We start from the raw sequence: 21,930 nt of genomic DNA, 5'->3' as shown, positions 1-21,930 counted from the left end.
ATTTCACTGTGAATGATTATTTTAATTGAGTGGTGAACTTGGTGGTTTCCACTGAGTTTGACATTGGCTATAGGGAGCTCCATTGGATCCAAACACCAATGCAGAGCTTGGTGGTACACAACCGTCCAACTGAAATAGGAAAAGATTCACAAGAACCTCAGTGAGCCAAAACTGCTCTATCTTGATTTCTCTACTGCCCAGAAGAGCTGAGTCAATAGAGGAAAAAAATGGTCCATGATTATTTGTTTGATTTGAAAGAGAATTTTGATCTGATCGAGTCCCTTTTGAGTTTGATTTCTGCTTTTATTTATTTACAAGCTTGAATACTTGCAAACAGTGAATGTTAAACACAGATGCTCACATACTGACCAACAGTGAATTTTGAAATGTGTATTTGTTGTAAAATTCACATTGTGCTGGTTACTTACATAAGTCATTCACTCAGGAAATAGAAGAGAAAAACATGTTACTTATGTCATAAACAGACACAGCTCATACTGCATATTGTGATTATTTACAATGGACTGGACAGAAGAGTAGAAATTATTCACCATAATAATTCTTGAATGAATGTAAATAATGAATACATTAGAGAGTTTTTCAATCTATTATTGCACAATTCACAGCCAAAAGGTGAAATTCATGAAAAAACATTAGCTGTGATTATTGGCTCAATTCTAGTTCTCACTTTCATGGTCCTATGATCTACAGTGCCCACAAGCCAACACCCTTTAATTTCAGTAGAGCTGGTTATAGACTAATAAAAAGCTGTTGGCTGCTTGTAAAGCTAGGAGTGTTTTAATTAAAGTTACTTACTAAGATTTAAAAATATCTGGGCTTCACCTTCAGTGCTACACCAAAGCAGAAGGAAGATTCCATTGACAAGTTTAAATACTATTCTCCTTTTGTTCTGCCACTTGCTGAATGCCCCTTGATCTCTCATTTTGTATAGTAACAAATGGACCTCGAGAGGTTCAGATGGTACCGTTCCTGTAGAGGTCCTAAAGTTTGGATGCGGATCATATAAAGCTTATCCATATCTCTGGAGCCTCAGTATGTTATGGGAGAGGAGAGGGAATCAACAGCCCTGAAAGATAATATGTGCAGGCGAGGGCTAAGGGAGACTACAGTCAGTTATCGGCCAGCTCTGGTGTAAGGCACCATTTAGCTGAAATATAGGTTTTCTTTTGTCTGTATTTTAACAGATGAATGAACGTTGGTTGTTTAACCTCTCTTGGGAGGAAAAATAGTTTCATGGTTAAAGCACATGACTGGAAGTCAGGAGATGTGGGTTTTATTCCCAGCTTTACCACAGAGCCGGTGTGACCTTGGGAAAGTCACTTAATCTCTCTTGTGCCTGTTTCTCCAACTATAAAATAGAAATAGTAATCTCTGTCTACATCACAGGGGTATTGTGGGGGTTCATTCAACTAACCTTTGTAAAAGTCTTAGACCAGGGGTGGGCAAACTTTTTGGCCTGAGGGCCACATCAGGGTTCCAAAACTGTATGGAGGGCTGGGTAGGGAAGTCTGTGCCTCCCCACACCCTAACCCTATCCGCCCCTTCCCACTTCCTGCCCCCTGACTGCCCCCCTCAGAACATCTGACCCATCCAACCCCACCCATGCCCGCCCCCTCCTGGGACCCCCTGCCCCAACTGCCCCCCCCGGGACCCCACCCCTTATGCAACCCCCCTCTAAAGCCCCTTTCAGAATGCGGCCCTGCAAACATGGGCAGAGGACTCAGGAGGAGCAGGGGCAGCTGCGCAGCTGGAGAGAAGCGGCGGTTTCCCCTTCTAAGCGCCGCTTAGAATCATAGAATATCAGGGTTGGAAGGGACCTCAAGAGGTCATCTAATCCAACCCCCTGCTCAAAGCAGGACCGATCCCCAATTAAATCATCCCAGCCAGGGCTTTGTCAAGCCTGACCGTAAAAACTTCTAAGGAAGGAGATTCTACCACCTCTCTAGGTAACGCATTCCAGCGTTTCACCACCCTCCTAGTGAAAAAGTTTTTCCTAATATCCAACCTAAATCTCCTCCACTGCAACTTGAGACCATTACTCCTTGTTCTGTCATCTGCTACCACTGAGAACAGTATAGAGCCATCCTCTTTGGAACCCCCTTTCAGGTAGTTGAAAGCAGCTATCAAATCCCCCCTCATTCTTCTCTTCCGTAGACTAAACATCCCCAGTTCCCTCAGCCTCTCCTCATAAGTTCCAGTCCCCTAATAATTTTTGTTGCCCTCCGCTGGACTCTTTCCAATTTTTCCACATCCTTCTTGTAGTGTGGGGCCCAAAACTGGACACAGTACCCCAGATGAGGCCTCACCAGTGTCGAATAGAGGGGAACAATCACGTCCCTCGATCTGCTGGTAATGCCCCTACTTATACAGCCCAAAATGCCATTGGCCTTCTTGTCAACAAGGGCACACTGTTGACTCATATCCAGCTTCTCGTCCACTGTAACCCCTAGGTCCTTTTCTGCAGAACTGCTGCCGAGCCATTCGGTCCCTAGTCTGTAGCGGTGCATTGGATTCTTCCGTCCTAAGTGCAGGACTCTGCACTTGTCCTTGTTGAACCTCATCAGATTTCTTTTGGCCCAATCCTCCAATTTGTCTAGGTCCCTCTGTATCCTATCCCTACCCTCCAGCATATTTACCTCTCCTCCCAGTTTAGTGTCATCTGCAAACTTGCTGAGGGTGCAATCCACACCATCCTCTAGATCATTTATGAAGATATTGAACAAAACCGGCCCGAGGACCGACCCTTGAGGCACTCCACTTGATACCGGCTTCCAACTAGACATGGAGCCATTGATCACTACCCGTTGAGCCCGACAATCTAGCCGGCTTTCTATCCACCTTATAGTCCATTCATCCAGCCCACACTTCTTTAACTTGCTGGCAAGAATACTGTGGGAGACAGTGTCAAAAGCTTTGCTAAAGTCAAGGAACAACACGTCCACTGCTTTCCCTTAATCCACAGAACCAGTTATCTTGTCATAGAAGGCAATTAGATTAGTCAGGCATGACTTGCCCTTGGTGAATCCATGCTGACTGTTCCTGATCACCTTCCTCTCCTCTAAGTGCTTCAGAATTGATTCCTTGAGGACCTGCTCCATGATTTTTTCCAGGGACTGAGGTGAGGCTAACTGGCCTGTAGTTCCCAGGATCCTCCTTCCCTTTTTTAAAGATGGGCACTACATTAGCCTTTTTCCAGTCGTCCGGGACTTCCCCCGATGGCCATGAGTTTTCAAAGATAATGGTCAATGGCTCTGCAATCACATCCGCCAACTCCTTTAGCACTCTCGGATGCAGCTCATCCAGCTTTTCTAAATAGTCCCAAACCACTTCTTTCTCCACAGAAGGCTGGTCGTCACCTCCCCATGCTGTGCTGCCCAGTGCAGTAGTCCGGGAGCTGACCTTGTTCGTGAAGACAGAGGCAAAAAAAGCATTGAGTACATTAGCTTTTTCCACATCCTCTGTCACTAGGTTGCCTACCTCAATCAGTAAGGGATCCACGCTTTCCTTGACTTTCTTCTTGTTGCTAACATACCTGAAGAAACCCTTCTTGTTACTCTTAACATCTCTTGCTAGCTGCAACTCCAGGTGTGATTTGGCCTTCCTGATTTCACTCCTGCATGCCCGAGCAATATTTTTATACTCATCCCTGGTCATTTGTTCAATCTTCCACTTCTTGTAAGCTGCGCAGCCGTCCGGTGCTCCTCCTGAGCCCTCCTCCCGCATTCGCCGCACTCTTGCACCGCCCACCTGCTGAGGCTGCAGGTGAGCCTCCCTTCCTGCTCTTCCCTGTCCCCGCAGTGCAGCCCCCTCCTGCGCTGGCAGCGCGGTACACTGAGGCTGCGGGGGAGGGGGGATAGAAGGGAAGGGGCCAGGGACTAGCCTCCCTGGCCAGGAGCTCAAGGGCTGGGCAGGACGGGCCCGCAGGCTGTAGTTTGCCCACCTCTGTCTTAGATCCTCCTATGGAAGAAACTACAGCAGTGCACAATGTGTTAATCACTGTGCTGATTGGTTTGGGGGCAGTCACAAAGGTTTTCAAGTAGGGTTGGGTGAACTGGTTTGGATTAAACCAGAGCCCCTCTGCATCAAACCCAGACTAACCCATTTTTTTGAGGTTTAAATAAGTTCTGATGACTCTTCCATGGAATGTTACTTAGAAAATGCATTCTCTCCTGACTAGTCCTTTGCACTGAATTTAGCAACGAGTTCAGAGCAGAATCAGAGGAACACATTCTGGGTTGATTGGAATGATGAGCCGTTTCAGTGCTGTCTGGAGTTGACGCAAACAGATGAATTCTGTGTGAATGCATGCAAGTCTAGTGAATGGAGGGGCTTTCATGGGTATGTCCACTGAAGTTCAGAAATCCCCAATAAGCAGCTCGCTGCAGAGCTAGGTAGCAGGTTCTGTTTCTTGCTCTGTGGTTCTGCATGAGGAACAGACCCCAACAAATGACCTTGGTAACTCAAGCCTGCTCCCTGAGTTAAATAAACCATTTGCAGTTTTGATTCAACTCCCTGCTCTGTTGTCTTAGAGAATGATTCTCATACAGAGGCACAACTCTTGAGTATTAGTATTAAATTTTAAACTATTATGTTTTTATGGGCCTAATTCTCATTTTCACTAATGCCCTTTTGCACCACTCTCCTTTATATCACTTTAAGGCCCCTTTCCACGCCAGAGTAGTTCAAAGGGTCCTGAGTGTAAATGAGAACAGGCCCTTGTAGGTTTAGTATTTTTTGTACCATGTTTGCTAACTACTCAGGATATTATCCCTATTTGTTACTGCTTTGATCCATTCATTTAAACTTCGTCCATTTTATTTTCCTGCATCTGCAAGCCACAGACCACACCCTTATGGTGTTATTTTTCCCTCCAATTCACATGAACAAAATAAATATTCATTCGCTCATGTCTCTGATGTATGGGCTGGGTGTGGTGGGTTTTTTCCCAGTGGATTGGTTTTCTGTCCCTGCATGCCTGACTGCGCTCCTGTAAGAATATAATATTCATATAATTGCTTCAAATGAATCCTACTGGGAGAGGCGTTAGAGAGGTAGTATAGTGTAATACCTGAAACTGCTCATCAAGGATGGCTGAACATAATAACAAGCCGTTCTGCAGACTGTGATTTGAAAACAACATGAAAACAAAATCTGAGTTGGGGTTACTCTTCCGTTTTTCTACAGATCACATTTTCCCTTGTCATGTTTTGCCACTTTGTTTTCATTTTCTGCTGCCATGATGTCGCAGATTACAAAACAAAATTCCAGAGGCATTTTACTGTTTTCCAGATCAAAAGCATTAGTGTGAACTATTGGTTCAAGCAGAGATCTGATTTATGATACAGTATGTGTAGTCTGTTCATTGACTTAAATCTAAACCAAGAAAAGAAACACTGAGGCATCTGCTCACCCATTCCTAGAAATGCTCGTCTCTAGGAGAGCTTTGGCCTCAGTTGTTTTTCAGGCCTATAGTGTAATATCTTTGACTGGACCAACGTCTCTTGGTGAGAGAGACAAGCTTTTGAGCCACGCAGACCTGAAGAAGAGCTCTGTGTGGCTCAGAAGCTTGTCTCTCTCACCAACAGAAGTTGATCCAGTAATATATATTCCCTCCCCCACCTTCTCTTTCTCACGTGATAGACTGTCTGTTTGCTCCTCACCCAAAAATATACACAGAGGCTTATCCAAAACCCTCTGAAATCAAATGAGAGACTTTCCAATGACTCCAGTAGGCTTTGGGTCAGGCCTACAGTAGAAATCAAGAAATTCTTGTCTCCAATACTCCACTCAAAAGGTTTGTTGAGATATATTTATAATCACTTCTAAGGCATTTATCTTAGCAGCATGTATGCACTGGGCTTTGTACCTAAAATTGTAGGGGATGATCTAATATGTTTTTTGCAATCTGGAACAAAAAGACCAAAGTAAGGGAAGTTTGTTTTTCATGGCGTGGGATGTAAGGAGGTTTTGGAAGTTGGAGGTGGAGTCAGGGATCAGGTTAGAGCGGTTCATCAGTAGGGCCTAGATACTTGGGCCCAGAGTATAAATAGGTCAACAGTAGTCACATGACAGGACTGTTTTCTTCCATCTCTCTCTCACCCACTGCACATTTCATACTAAATACTACTAAAGATGGCTAAACTGATGTATCAGACTCTCTCTTTCTCTTGCAGCAAGACTATCTTGGGAAGCAAGTCTCGGGCTATCTCCAAGAACAATAGCTGCTTGTAAGGCATTCAATGAAGTCAGAATAGCTTGAGGCTGCAAGTAACATAATCACTTTTTGTGCTTGCATAGCGTTTCATTTTCAAAATGATCTGAGTGTGAGACAGTGAGTAACAAGATTTTTTCAAATGTCTTTAGCAGGATTTTACTCCAAATACTAACTTTTGCCATCAGACATTTTCTTGTTATCGCTAAAAAATAAAAACCATGCATTTGATGGTCCAGATTCTTCTTCCAATTATGCCATTATAAATCTGGAGAAATTCCATTGATTTAAGTAGAGTTATTCTAGATATACATTGTTGTGCTCAGAATTTAGCCCCATATCTGTTTTTCATTATTAGGCAAGGAAAGATGCTTAAAGGAACATCAACTCAAAAATTGTACTCTTTCTGAAAAGTTTGTACCAGCTGTTGTTACAAGTAACATCTAAAATGCCTAAAACTAAACCAGGTTTATGACAAAGCATTACTTTTCTCTGTTTTTTCAGTTGGTTACTTTGTGTACTTGACAGCACTGTCAGTCATTTTTCCTTGTCTGTCTGTGTAGATCAGAATGTTTGTTTGTTTTTAAAAATCACACACATCGATTGGCATGGGACTCGGGTAGGTATAGTACATAGAATTTTTTATGTATTTTTTAAACGGACTAGATTTCAAGTTAATGGTGTGTCTTAAACAAGAACTTTGATATTGTAATAACAAATTGGAATATACTTACAGTAGCAGGGAAATTAATGTATGAACAGATTCTATAGGTTCTATTATGGGTGCTACTGTCAAGAATTATCATGGACATTGGATTAGACTTGGGGGAACAGAAAAGTCTGAGGAGCTGTGTAAATAGGCAACAGAATTCAGACACTATCTAAATAGACACCACAAGTGTCATGCTGTGATGCATCAGTATATAGGAGTTTGCATTGCAATGTGCTGTTGTAATGGCATACTGGCAGTGTATATCACAGTGATATCAATGCAATCCAAATGTGAGCCCATCTGCCAATGGCAGACCTGAAGTGTCTGGCATCTGGAAATAAAAACATGCACCGCATGCTTCGACGTGTCATAGTCACAAGAAATTTTTGCTGATGAGCAGCAGACTGCAAATCTGTAGGTATAAAATTCAAGATGGCTCTGTTGCAATTTTTATTTTAAAAGAGTTTGGTTACAAAATGGGCTAAATAAGGAATCATAATGGGAACACACAGGCCTTTAATCTCATTTACAACAAATTCCCCTTTACACTGCCAGGTCAATTTTAAAGGGGCCTTAGTGTAAATGAAAATTAGGCCATTATATTTAAAATGCATTTTGTTACCTTTACAGATGTGACAGCATGTTTCATTATGACTGCAGAGTTCTTAGCCTAGACTGGGAAATGAAAACGTGTCGCCATTCCTCATCCAGGTTAGGATGATATCCCTAAATATACTGTGTTCCTCTTGATGTGGTGTACAGAAGCACAATGAACTCTAAATCAAAGTTATTCTGTGTTGCTTGTGCTTACCTTACATATTGTATATTGCTTTTTGCTGGAAACTACTGCTTTTGTTTTATTAAGCTATGTTGTTAACAGGCCATAATGTAGTAAATTACACTTACTGGAGGGTGTTTTCAACATTCATCTAGACAGGAATAATTTATGATCATCCAAATCACATAAAACTGGTGTGGGGGAGGGAGGTGAGAATGTATTTTTCCCCAGTTACTGCTGTCTGTCTGTAACATAGCCCACTGCAGTGTTAGTCAATTCCCTCAGCAGTGGGTGCCCTCACTAACACACTCAGAAGGAGTCTGCAGGCAGGAAAGAGCACATTTGATTGCAGGGTCAGGTGACTAAAGTTAGGTCATTTAAATCAGCAGTCTGGGATTTGGTTTTGGTTTTCCCCTCCCTTGCTCCTGCTCACTAATGGTTTTAATTGTAGCTGTCAACAGCAACCGCAGATCCTATGGTATGTCTAAGTGTATGCACTTGGCGAGTTTGCCACCCACCAGCTTCTGTAAGGCTCCAGTAAAGATGTGCCTGGATACTGTGTTCTACACGGCTTCCTTCTTTTCAGTTTAAATACAAAGCACTGTGCCAGCCCACTGACACTGGATTACTTGCTTTTGAAATATGCCTTTATAGTTTTATTATGATGCAGTGGCTACCTGAGCCATGTTGAATGTGCTTGTTTCTGTTTCATTGTTCTTTATGCTCCCTTAGAGCCAACATATCTGACTTTGTTACACCACTCGTTGCACTTTTATAACACCTTGGACCAGCTTTTCAAGTGTCCCTGTTACCCAGAACCCAACCACGCCCTTTTTCCCTGAAGCAGCATCCTTGTCAGCCTTTCTGCCTGTTCCCTACACCACCCTCAGTGTAATTCCTCTTCCCACTGCTGCCACGACCTTCCCAGATGCTAAACCACATTTGGTATTTCATACTGCCCATACAGATACTACTGCACCACAAATTCTGAATGTAGCCCATAGAATAGATGCACCACCATCATGGCTGCCCTTTTTGTGTGTGTGAATGCACAAGTGCAGGGAAAGGTCTCTCTCAAGCCTCCGCACCATTCCTGCACACTTATAGTGAAGTAGTCGGGATCTAGTCCCAAGTCTCTCAGAACAAATTCAGATTAATTCTTTTAAACCCCCCATTTCAACCCTTTAGGTTTCTATTTTCTTGTTTCTGTTTCCAGCTGCCAACTTAACAGGGGTGTTGCAGCTGGTGATGTGCTAGGGGATGTGATGTGATTCATAATGCTGACATCACACACCATCCTTAAACAAGTGCTTGAAGAGTAACGCATGCTTCCTAAGCTTGAAATACCAACTTCATTTTGTTTGGCTCTGGAGGTGTATTTTTTTTCCAAACTCTTTTCAAGTACATTAGAAGTAAGATGATAATCACAGGCCTAGATCCTCCAGTGTAATGTAACCCTAAGTCTGGTTTAAATGGCCATGGGAGGTGCGTGGGCATCTTCTGATAGCATAGAGATGGCACAGAAAATCCTATCCTACCTTCCCCACCACTTCTACTGGTGTAAGTGTTGTGGCCAGGAATCAATATATCCTGCCAATCCCCACTTGTTGTTTCAGTCCCTTTGAGTCATTTGCAACTGCAGGCTTCTCTAAATTATGCCAGAGGACTGGACCACACACAGTCAATCCAGGATGAGGGAACTGCACAGGCTACCCTCTGTGCTGTGCACTCTTCAACCATAGCCCAGGCTCTGGGCCAGTCTGTATTCCCACATAAAGCGTTCCATACATTCCTTGTCCAGAGTGTGCTCACCTGACCATGAATTTGTGAATAGCCTTCAGTGCTCCTGCAGTTCAGCAATCAAGATGAAGTTTGATTGAAGGTGCAGCATTGTGGATGGGAGACATGTTCTCATTGCCCCAAAAGCCACAAAAACTCTTGCCACAGGAGTTAGCCTTGAAGTGAGGTATACATTCCAGGGTTCTGCTCATATTGTATCTCATTACCTAATGTAGTTCTTTATCTATTTGATTATACATACATCAGGTAATGAAAATTTACTGCTCACGGCAGGAAGTCCAACCAGAAATGGCTTCTTACAACTAGTCTAGGGGTGAAAAGTGTATACTTGGGAATCCAAAATGAAAGCACATATTTGACCTCACTCCAAAAATATTATTTTACTGAAAGAAAATTGTCCAAATTTAATCAAATAAAATGTTTCTATATCAGCCTCTTTTTTTTCTAATATGTTGTCATTTTAGGAGCTAATCTCTCTCTCCCACTACCCCATGCCTCAAGACACAGGTCACTTCAGCGTGTTATCTAAGAGAGAGAGAGTACATAGCTAAATTCCCAGGTTGTGGCATTTTTTTGTTGGTAGGGTATTCACTGCTATGCTAATCAACTGGTGATTGGCTTCCTTCTAAAATACGATCTGAACCCATCCTGAACACAAAAGACATTTTATTCTTCTCCAGGGAAGGAAGTGCTAGTTCATGTGTTGATATTCTAGCACAGTAAGCCAAAAATTTGACTCACTCGATATAGCTACAGACCTCTGTAGAGACTCTCTGCCTCCATTTTCATGGCAGCTGCATAATACTAGTATTTCATATCTGAGCACTTCCACTGGAACCATCTGATCCTAGAGTTGAAATAATTGATACTACTGGAGCCAGATATGTTGCTTTCCTTGGACATTGCTGCACCTCATTTTCTTTTGCGGTAGGGAAATATGAGCTTTGATGTTACTTAATAGTCATCTTGTCAGGAAATACTATGCAAGCGAAGAGGTCACATGGCCTAGCATTTAGAGCACAGGATTGAAAGAGATGAGCATCTTTAGTGCTAATAAAGTCAGAATTCACTGTGAGACCTCAAGCAAGTCACTTGAAAGCCTTGTGCCAGAGTCAGATTAGGCAAAATTGGAGAAAATCAATGGTGTGCTGGACCTGACCTTTCCAGGGTAAAAAATTCTAATTAATTAATTAATTGTACATTCCCAAAAAAGCTGTCTGAGGGTAAAGCTACATTTTATTAAACATAGTAAGGGATTCAAAAGCAATGGGTTGCCATTTCTATAAAATCTCACAAACACCCTTTCCTTAAAAGACAATTCTCGCAAGTATGCAGTGTTGTCATAGCCACTTCAGGTCCCAGGATATTAGGAAGACAAGGAGGGGGAGGTAATGCCTTTTATTGGACCAACTTCTGTTGGTGAGAGAGTGGCTTGAAAGTTTGTCTCTCTCACCAGCAGAAGTTGGTCCAATAAAAGATAGTTCTCACAAGAACATTCAAACACGTTGGCTCTCAAGGACAGCCTCACAGAGGAAAAGCCCTGAGAATGGAATTGTCACCATCTGCTGTGCCATGCTTTCTAAATGAATCATTTTGAGACCCAAGACCTATAGAGCAGTTTAACTCATGTATTTGTTTTTTACCACCTTTGCTGATTATTGAAGAGCGCTGGATTTACATGATGGTACGCTCTGTTCCTGGTTCAATTTTTCCTGCTGATACTGCAGGTATGTCGTATGTAGTCACCCACACATTGCTGCTGACCTGCCTTAGAGGTCTTGTGGGGATAAATGGAAGTGCACTAAGACGGCAACAGCCCTTCCTTTTAGACCAAACACAGACAGTTTGATAAGCATCTGCACTTCAGCCACCTGAGCTCTCAGCTGCTGGGATCCTTTTCCTCCTCTTAGTCAACATTCACTTAAAATGACTAGGATGGAATGTTAGATGCCAGGGTCTCAGTTGCCAGCAGTACACGGGTAATGCACAGCTGTGCATGTCCTTCTTAGCAGGTGCAGAAATAACCACCTCCCAGCTATCGCAGTGTCTATGTGAAAGCAGAACATGTGTGAAGAACAGCTGACTGAATCCCAGAAGTAAAGAGGCGATGCCAATGGGAAAAGCTATCACCGGTGGTTGCTGAGGAGTCAAATCACAGGTCATCAACGGGGTGCACCGTTTGGGGGTCTTTCTGAACTCCTTGCTGATCTTAAAGAGCAAAATAGCAACAGCCACTAGAAATGTTGTCATCCACTTGCAGCTGGACAGGAGACTGCATCCTGTTCTGATAGACATGGTGTGAGTCACACTTTCACAACTGCCTGACTCAACCATTGGAATGTCCTGCATCTTGGAATGAATTTACAAGCTATGGCAGGGAATCTCTGTCTGGTCCAGAATGCTGCTAAACAACAATTATAGGCAAGAGCACAAGACCATTAGAATACCACTGAGTACCACCACTCTCTACTGCAGTGGTTCCCAAAACTGTGATCTCTGGACCACAGAGCCTTTGTTATTTGTCCACCAAGCCCTGGTCTACAGTAGGACTTTAGGTCAAATTTAGCAGCATTAAATTGATGTAAACCTTCACCTGTCCACACGACGAAGCCCTTATTTTCGACTTAAAGGGCTTTTAAAATCTATTTCCTTACTCCACCCCTGACAAGTGGATTAGCGCTTAAATCGGCCTTGCCAGGTCGAATTTGGGGTACTGTGGACACAATTCGATGGTATTGGCCTCCAGGAGCTATCCCAGAGTGCTCCATTGTGACCGCTCTGGACAGCACTCTCAACTCAGATGCACTGGCCAGGTAGACAGGAAAAGAACCGCAAACTTTTGAATCTCATTTCTGGAGACTGTGGGAACTGTGGGATAGCTACCCACAGTGCAACACTCCGGAAGTCGACGCTTGCCTCGGTACTGTGGAAGCACTCCGCCGAGTTAATGCACTTAGAGCATGTTCTGTGGGGACACGCACACTTGAATATATAAAAACGACTTCTATAAATTCGACCTAATTTCGTAGTGTAGACATACCCTAAAACACACACATAACCTTGTTGTCTGCTCTAAACAAGCAGCAATCTGTTCCCTGTCATTAAATGAAGTAAGTAAATATAGGAAGCTTTTTAATGATTTGATTAAAAAAATATTAGTGAATGATCCAGCAGACACCTCTCATGCCATTTGCAGGACTTTCCAAAGCAATTTAAGATGCTCTACCCCGCATTTTCGCGCTCTTCTTATTGTAAGTTACTGAGCACTAGTGTATACATAACTGAAACACGGTTAAAATAAGGCAAATCGAACAATGTTTTGTCATTCGTTAGCTGGTCACACATTGCTGGGTCTCCTCATTTACAAAGTTCAAGAATCCCTGATCTTTGCTGGATGGAATGTCAAACCTTCTCAAGCGTTTGAACTTGTTGTACTCTAGCAACTAGACTCCGAAGAGGATAAAAGATTGAATGGTAGCAAATTTAAAGGGGATTCTCCTTTGCTGCAAAAAGTAGACATACTTTTGGAGCAGAAGTTCTCTCTCTCCATTGATAATCAGGAAATCCATGGGACCACTGAATAATTAAAATAGGCAAAAAGGTATTGAAATTTGCATATCACCTTTCAGAAGATTTCCATAAGCTAGCTTCAGTGAATCACAGCTCATTTATAGTATTTTTTTATAAGCAAATCAACACACCACTGAGGCACGTGGGACACTGCAAATTACATAAATCCACCCACGCTGCCGCTGCCATCAAAATACAAGTTCCTTATTACTGTTGCATGAAAACAAAGTTTGCAAAGTTTTCCTCTAGTCATTGAATCCTCAGCCCATTATTGTAGTAGGCCAGCTAATAAGAGATCCATAAATGGGTCAAGGAAAAATCCTCTTATACAAGCACTGAGCATGTTAGCTCCAGTCTGCTATTTCCTCCCCTCCTCCATTATGTGTAGTTAAGAAAATGCTTCATCTGATAAAACTGGAAAAGGTCAGAATATTTGGCTTAATATTTTATTGGAAGAATAAGCAGCTCTATTTGCTAGAGTGCCAGAGAGACTGATCCTATGGTTTGCACCTAGGACCTGAAGCAATAAATTCCTGAGGTGTAATGCTTGCACTGACAATTACTCCTTCTGTGACCTTGGGCAAATTGCTTAACCTTTCTACTTGTTTCCCCAATTGTGAAATGGGGAACACTGCCTTGCAGGGATGCTGTAGAGTTAATTATTCAATATCTGTGATTAGGAATGTTCTCTTATTGTGGGCAACTGGTGGACCTGCTTGCTCCTTAGAGTGTCAGGCTGCATGTCAAGTTACTTATTGTGTGTTTATCTGTGTCCAATGCAGCTGATTTTAAATGTTAAAATTCTGGTGGAGAAACCCCAGACAACAGTGTTCTTTTAATCTCCACTGGAGGCCACACAGCATGTTAGGGTCAGGAACTGGAAATCTGTCCCTCTGCTTACGTTCTGATAGAAGAAAACTTAAGAAGTGCAGGAGACTACTGATCTAAGTAAATAAACCAAAGACACCCCTGTCATAAATATAAAGGGAAGGGTAAACACCTTTAAAATCCCTCCTGGCCAGAGGAAAAACCCTTTCACCTGTAAAGGGTTAAGAAGCTAGGATAACCTCGCTGGCACCTGACCAAAATGGCCAATGAGGAGACAAGATACTTTCAAAGCTGGAGGGGGTGAGAAACAAAGGGTTCTCTCTGTCTGTGTGTTGCTTTTGCCGGGACCAGAGCAGGAATGCAGGTCAGAACTCCTGTAAAGGGCTAATAAGCAATCCAGTTAGATATGCATGAGAGTCTGTTTTGTTTAAATGGCTGATAAAATAAGTTGTGCTGAATGAAATGTATATTCCTGTTTTTGTGTCTTTTTGTAACTTAAGGTTTTGCCTAGAGGGATTCTCTGTTTTGAATCGGATTACCCTGTAAGGTATTTACCATCCTGATTTTACAAAGGTGATTCTTTTACTTTTTCTTCAATTAAAATTCTTCTTTTAAGAACCTGATTGTTTGTTTTTTCATTGTTCTTAAGATCCAAGGGTTTGGGTCTGTGTTCACCTATGCAAATTGGTGAGGATTTTTATCAAGTCTTCCCCAGGAAAGGGGGTGTAGGGTTTGGGAGGATTTTGGAGGGAAAGACGTTTCCAAGCGGGCTCTTTCCCTGTTATATATTTGTTAGACGCTTGGTGGTGGCAGCAATAAAGTCCAGGGGCAAAAGGTAAAATAGTTTGTACCTTGGGGAAGTTTTAACCTAAGCTGGTAAAAATAAGCTTTGGGGGGTTTTCATGCAGGTCCCCACATCTGTACCCTAGAGTTCAGAGTGAGGAAGGAACCTTGACATGGTGGCAGAGCGGTGGGATTAACTTGAAATCATTTTGAGATCAATTTGAGATTTTTTTGAACCAGAAGCACAGATTTTAAAAAGGAAATTCTTTTTTTTCCTTTGGGCTGCTGGAAAGCAGGTTTTAAACTGAAAGCAGTTAGAGGTGGTTTTTTTTGTCTCTGCTTGGGGGCCAGAGCAGAGACAAAAGGTAGTTGTCTTTTGTGAGCTGGAGTTTTCTCTACCTAAAGGCAGGGTAGTTAACCTCCTCCAGGGAAATTCACAAGTCTTCACAGACCTGAAGAGGTTTTTTTAGCTAAGAGCAACTAGAGGGGTTTTCTATCTATTTGCCTGGAGACAAAGGTGTTAGGGGTTTTTTTTTAAAGATTTTTCTGCAGGCGGACAACCACTATCAGAGAACATAGGTATCCAGTTACAACACAACCTATTTTTGTTTTGACAAGCCAAGTTTTTTGTTTGTTTTAGTTCTAACTCTCGGGTGTAAAGTTAGTTAAAAACAGAGGCAAACATGACAGAAACCAAGGAAACAGCCAAAGAGGCTGCCCACAGGAGAGCTATGGAGGAAAAGGAAAAAGCCCAAGAGGCTGCCCACAGGAGAGTTATGGAGACAAAGGAAAAAGAAATGGAGGAAAAGGAAAAGGAAAAGGAAAAAGAATGGAAGCATGCTGAGGAGGAAAGGGAGGCTGCCCACAAGAGAGCTATGGAAGCAAGGGAAAAAGAAATGGAGGAAAAGGAAAAAGAGAGGAAGCATGCTGAGGAGGAGAAGGAAAAAGAGAGGAAGCATGCATGCACTGGAGATGGAGAAGGCATGAATTTAATGCACGAATCAGTGTGGTGCAAAGTGACCTGAAGATATGATGCTATTAGGGCCCTACCAAATTCACAGCCATGAAAAACGCATCACGGACCATGAAATCTGATCTTTTGTGCTTTTATCCTATACTATACAGATTTCACGGGGGGAGACCAGTGTTTCTCAAACTGGGGGTCGTGATCCAAAAGGGAGTTGTGGGGGGTGTGTGTCAAAGGTTATTTTAGGGGGGATCTTGGTATTACCACCCTTACTTTTGTGCTGCCTTCAGAGCTGGCTGACCGGAGAGCGGTGGCTGTTGTAGTAAGGGTGGCTATACTGTACCATGCCATCCTTACCGCTGTGCTGCTGCTGGCGGCGGATCTGCCTTCAGAGCTGGGCTCCTGGCCAGCAGGTGCCGCTCTCTGGCCACCCACAGCTGCCTGCAGCAGTACAGAAGTAAGGGTAGCAGCACTGCAACCCTCCCTACAATAACCTTGCAACCCACCCCCAACTCCTTTTTTGGGTCAGGACCCCTACAGTTACACCAGATTTAAATAGTTGAAATCATGAAATTTGCTATTTTAAAATCCTATGAGTATGAAATTGACCAAAACGGACCGTGAATTTGTTAGGGCCCTAGATGTTATTAACTGTGACTCCATATTGAGTAGCACATAGAAAAATAGAAATATAAAGCAGCAAGTGGGCCTTAAAGATCCCTGCATTACTGGGGTTCACATGTGCCTATTACAGTACCTATGGCAGGAGTATTTAAAACCCCTGCAAGAATGAAAAACAGCAAAAGGCAGACAGGGCTTGCACAGAATTTCCTGGTCTTGCTACTGCCTGAATTAAAGCTGCATCACCACTCACTAGACATTAATTAAGAAGTAGCTCCTTTACTGGTTAGGAAATGACTACCTTCCTACTGAGCGCTGCAGAACTCAGGATGCATCTTGCATCCCTAAATTTTGCTGTTCTGAAGAGCTGGATGTCAGACTGCTTATAGCAAGATCGTACTAACAGTGGCTGGGGAAGGGAGGCAGATGTTGGAATGGGTAAGCCAGAAAAACATCTAGTAATATGCTTTAAGCTCTGCAAATATATGCAGTATGTGTCAGTTGGAAAAAAAAATGAGAACAAGAGCTTGTTTTCTTCATAGATTTAGGGGCTTATGTCTCAGGTTTCTAAAGAAAATGATGTCTTAGACTGGTGAATTTACATATCATAGAAAATCTCCCAATATATGGCATGCTGGATTACCCCTTTGCAAATGCACTGCAGGCTACTCTGTTCTGATGGGACCGAGAAGAACATTACTTTGTTTTGAAATTCTTCTTAAGATTCTGTTGAGTCTTCAGCAGCTCTTCTCTGCCATCTTATCTCCATCCACAACCTCATCACAAAGGTCATCTGATCTGATTGTTCCTTGGGACCTCCCATACCAAATTAAAAGACTAGATTCAGCCTTTGTTGCAAATTGGCACAACTCTGTTGAAGTCATCCAAGCTTAAACCAGGGCTGCATTTGAGTATTCAACTGCTTAGGGTATCTGATAAACTGGTAACAGTTCTTTGGACAATGCATTAACAGATCTACCAGTTTTTCAAAATAACTTTGCCCACCAGCCCATACACTGCACAGAGGGAAAGAAAGGCAAGAAGAACTGAAGATCGTGAGGGAGGTGCAAACATCTAATCATCTCACATCTGAATTGCTGTTAGTACTTGAATAAACCTATAGGAGACAATACAGGCAAATATTTAAAATATAAATAAACAGGAATGAGCAAAATTGATCTTTCATTCAGATCACTGACAAAACTCCCATTGACTTCAGTGGAAGTAGGACTGAGTCCCAAAATAAGAGCAGACTTCAACCATCACCCAAACTTGAACCAAAAGTTTTCTGTTTCAGAACAGTTCAGGTACCTTTTTCCTAGTTTCTTTTCCATGTTCACAGGCTCTGCATTTTTCAGCTAAGACTGGAAACAGACATGCTGCAGTACTGTATAAAGAGAAAGGATCTTCTCCTAGGATTTCTAACTGGAGCAGAAGTAGGAAGTACTGGAAATCTTGCAAGAAACCTTGTTCTTGCAAGTTTTCCAGCCCAGTTTTGCAGACTCAAGGCGTTTAGAGAGTTAAATGAAATCTGGATAACCATCCAAACTTTTGGGTTTGCCCATCACTAAAAATAACACTGACTGGAGGGTGCTGACTTGAGCCAAGCCTCCAAACATTTTGAGGTTCACCCATCCCTGACTGAAGTGGTCATTATAATCTGGCAGGGAATGTCATCTGGATTCTAAATTGTGTTTAGTTATTTTAGTTAAATCAACTTCTCATCTTGCCAAGGCCCTAGTGCGGGACAAAGAGAAGCTATGTTTCAGCCGAAATAGAAGTTCCAATTCCTGAGGAAGCATTTTCTATGTAAAGAATATAACACTACATTTATCTAGGGAAACTTATATGTAGCTAAGCAACAGTTAAGAGGTACAATCACGGGTGTAGAGTCAAAATAAAAAAAAAATAAAAAAAAAACCCTCACCAAACCCAGCCATAATTTTTAGTTACCTCCCACTCATGCTCACCCACACCCCCAAGGACCATGTCAGAGTTCCCAACTGCTGTGCAGGGGCTGTTAACAATTAGGAATACAATTACACTGTAAAAGCATGGTTGAAAATGTCACTTAACATGCTCCATCTGGGTCAGTGCCACATTACATGACATGCCCCTGCTATTTATACAATGCCATGGGGCTATATAATTCTTTATAAAGCACATGGGTCCCGATCAAAGTCCATGGAAGACAATAGGATTTGGATCAGGCCCAAAGAGAGGTCCCTGTCCTAAGGAGCTTACAGTATAAATGGTACAGATACAGTACATATAACTAACTGCAAGGGTGGTAGCAGTCAGAGATGTAGTGATCAGCAATGCTAGGCTTGGCAAAACATTCATTTGCAGTGAGATCTGAATGTGGCAAAGGGGGAGGTGCAGTGCACAAGAAGTAGGAAGTTATTAGAAAAGTAGGGGGGAAACAGAGAATAGGAGGTGGGAACAAAGAGAACATTGAATGGAGAAGATGGAGCAAAGTGTAATATCATGAGGGAGTGTTGCATTTATTGTGTGATGCAGCACAGTGAATAAATTAAGGCTGAAGATTAAATACATGTTACCTGTCTTTAAGCAGGTGGAAGAGGAGATTCACAGACAGAGGTGGGTTGTCGGCAAATCTTACTATTTTTGTCCTCTACCTGCATGAGACAGTGATGGATTATCTAATAATTCCTTTAATATGAATTTATGACCCATCCAGTGATATTTAAAGGACTCAATGGCGCATTTAATAACCAAACGTTCTTCCTGATTAGTGCTCATTTGATCTCTTGAGAAAAAAGCTCCTCCAGACTCTCCTATAAAAACTGAATGTCCTTGTTCCCCTACGTGTAATGGTAGAGCACACTGCAACAGTACTGGCCTCAGAGGTGTCTGCAAAACAAATTCTGCCTGAGAATATGCACTGTGCACAATTTATGCCTTACACCATGTCTTTTTTAGTTTTGTAGAATTCCAAATTTTGACACTTTAAAGTCCTGCTGATTCATCCTTATTAGGGGATGATTTTTTTCCTTATTGAGATTTATCAAAAGTCTTTGAGTACTAATACAATAGGGCATACATTTGCAAAGGCGACCAGTGAATCCCATGCAAACTGCATTGTTTTTAGGAAGTGATACCAAAATTTAAAGGTTACAATAATAATGTATGACGAAGGTTGCCCTTTTCCCCTGTATGGGTTGTATTTTAACAAATCTAATACTAAAATACACTGGCCCAGATTCTCAGCTATGCCCAGTACATGCTGGACTCAGCAGAGCTGAAGTGAGGGGAGGATGCTAAAGAGCCATTTGTGGATCCCTGGTTCTAAACTGGACTCGGCCCCTATGGAGATTACTCTATGCCCATTGGCTATAACCCCCAAAAGGCCCCACCAGAACAGCACAAAGAAAGTAGAATGAATTAGTGAATCAGGCCCATTTTATTTTGAGGTGGCAGGAACAATCTGGCAACTGCAGTAGACTCTTAACTGATGAATGGCATTGGGCCACTTCCACATGTCTTTTCCTGGGTCTGTGACGTGATATAAATTTGTCCTACAACTTTCAGAGCAAAGATTTCTGTGTAGGCGGTATATAGAGGTCTTGAATTATCCAAGGATGAAGCCTGTTATCGAGGGTGGAATGTGAATACTACAAACAACAGTGCCAAATATCACTTTACAATTGGACAAGTCTGTATATGTGGACTTTAGACTCCCTTACAGCAGCAGAAGGTCTCTTGGTGATCTAAGGCTCCAAGTTGGAGACTCTTGGTGATACCCAATGCATAACAAGAATCCTTGTCTTATCAGAGTAAAATGATTATCCATTGATCACTGCATATCACATGGGTCGGAAGTGAATAGACTCATTATCAAGACATCTAGGAGAGGAATCGGTGACCATAGCAAAGGGACTGTTAGAAGTTTATCTATTTTTGTTGTGTATTGTTTGTAACTGCAGTAACTGGTAAAGAAGACCGAGAATGAAGAGTGAATTTATTAAGATGTTCTGAAAGTGTAGCATTTGCTTTGAAAGAATAGTATAGCGCAAAACTCTAATGAACTATAACCAGTTACTATGTTTCTGATTCATCTTTGAAAAGGAAAATTACAGTATAAATCTATTGTCATGACAAACATAATGAGGATGAAACATAGAGCAAAGAGTTGTGTTCTTATTGGAGTCTCAGGGAGAAGACTTTATCATCTTCTAAGCTGCTGTTCTCTTTGGGTGCTGCTAGAGTGTTAATGAGCCTGGTTCTGTGATTAGGTATTTTGGACAGCCATTAATAATCTTGTGAAGGTTTCTCTCTCCCACTCTAAAAACCTTAGATCTCAGCAATCACTTTTAAAAAAAGGCCTTAGGGGGGATCTTAGTCATCTTATCCCACTGCCATCCTTAATTTATGAGTAAACATGAAATGACTGCAGCTGCATCACAATGCATCATTTTTAATTTACTCTTGTAGTAGCTGTGAAGGCAGAATTTGCATCAGGAAGTAACAAGCTGATGAATGGTGGTAGTTTCTTTTCAGTTTAGTCCATGGAAACCGTCCCAACTTAATCACCACTAGAATGACAGGTGCAAATAAATCTTTGCTACTTAACAACCATATGTTCTGCTATAATATAGGCTACTGTGACTTAGGAGACAGGCTACTCAGTGAAGTGTAGCTTCCAGAGTTTCCTACAGATTATCCTGTCAAGGGTTTGGGGTATCTCTGACAGCCATCAAAGAAAGCAAGGAGTTTGATGCCCAGGGATCTGTGGAGGCCAGGACCAGCCACATGGAAACCCTTTGCCTATGTACAACTGGATTCTGCTCCCTCAAAAGAGAGGGTTCTATGGGTGGATACACTAACGTTGACAGGGTCAGCCTTAACTTACCCACTGCTCTTCTGCAGGGTTGGTGGGAGGAAAAATGCCTTCTTCATAACTCTTCCCCACATCCATGCCCCGGCCCGCCCCCAGGTTGTCTAACCCTGCTTCTGCCTTGGGATGAGGGAGAGTAGGGTGTTGTAGACACGTCTGGGCCAAGATTCACTAGATCCACATACACAGTAGTGTGTACAATATAGCCCATGGTCAGCATGCAACCAAACTGTGGGTGAAATAACTGTCTGGGAACTTTCTCAGTGTGATGCATGGGCAGATTGTTGCAGCATCCTTTTGTTGATATAACATCATCAAGCAGACCATCTATATAGTAGATATACTGTAGCCAAGATTCTACAGGCAACTGGTAGTGCAGTTAACTAAATAACCATTCTACGTCTGGGTTGATAGGCATCTCCATGTTCTGAGACATTGCTATCTTTGCAAGGTTAACTCTGACCTCTCACTAAAACTCCAGTTGCATGCAGAAGTTTCGAAACATCGATCAGCTTCATTCGAATCTGTCCAGCCACCATTGCATACCTTTTGTTTTTATCCTCCATAGGAGTCGCAAAACATTTGATGACCTTGCCTTCTTCCTTGGAAGGGATGTTAAGGGCCTTTGGGTTTTTCTTTTCTCTTCCTTTCTTCTTCAGAAAATCAACTTATTTTGAAAAACAAAAGTAAACAAGGCAACTGCAACATTGTCTCTGTGGATCCAAATCTAGTTTAGCTCAGCAAAGAGGCTCTTTTTCAATTAGATCATTCCATTAAACCT

The 21,930-nt window shown here is 42.3% G+C and overlaps 1 long non-coding RNA gene across 2 annotated transcripts in view; it reads left to right on the top strand.

The window, feature by feature from the left end:
* Positions 1 to 21,930, top strand: part of LOC140906016 (uncharacterized) — a 181,912-nt gene that overhangs the window by 75,726 nt on the left and 84,256 nt on the right. Inside the window, exon 3 of one of the 2 annotated variants that reach the window (XR_012157024.2) lies at positions 7,575 to 7,655. The exons of the other annotated variant lie outside the window; for it this stretch is intronic. This is a non-coding gene — a long non-coding RNA (uncharacterized LOC140906016). The remainder of the gene's footprint in view (positions 1 to 7,574; positions 7,656 to 21,930) is intronic. 2 annotated transcript variants of the gene reach the window in all.

Source organism: Lepidochelys kempii, chromosome 2 (genome assembly GCF_965140285.1).
Source record: "Lepidochelys kempii isolate rLepKem1 chromosome 2, rLepKem1.hap1, whole genome shotgun sequence".
Classification (NCBI taxonomy): Eukaryota; Metazoa; Chordata; order Testudines; family Cheloniidae; genus Lepidochelys; species Lepidochelys kempii.
The sequence above is the reverse complement of the archived record's forward strand: the minus strand, read 5'-3'. Positions and strand labels throughout refer to the sequence as shown.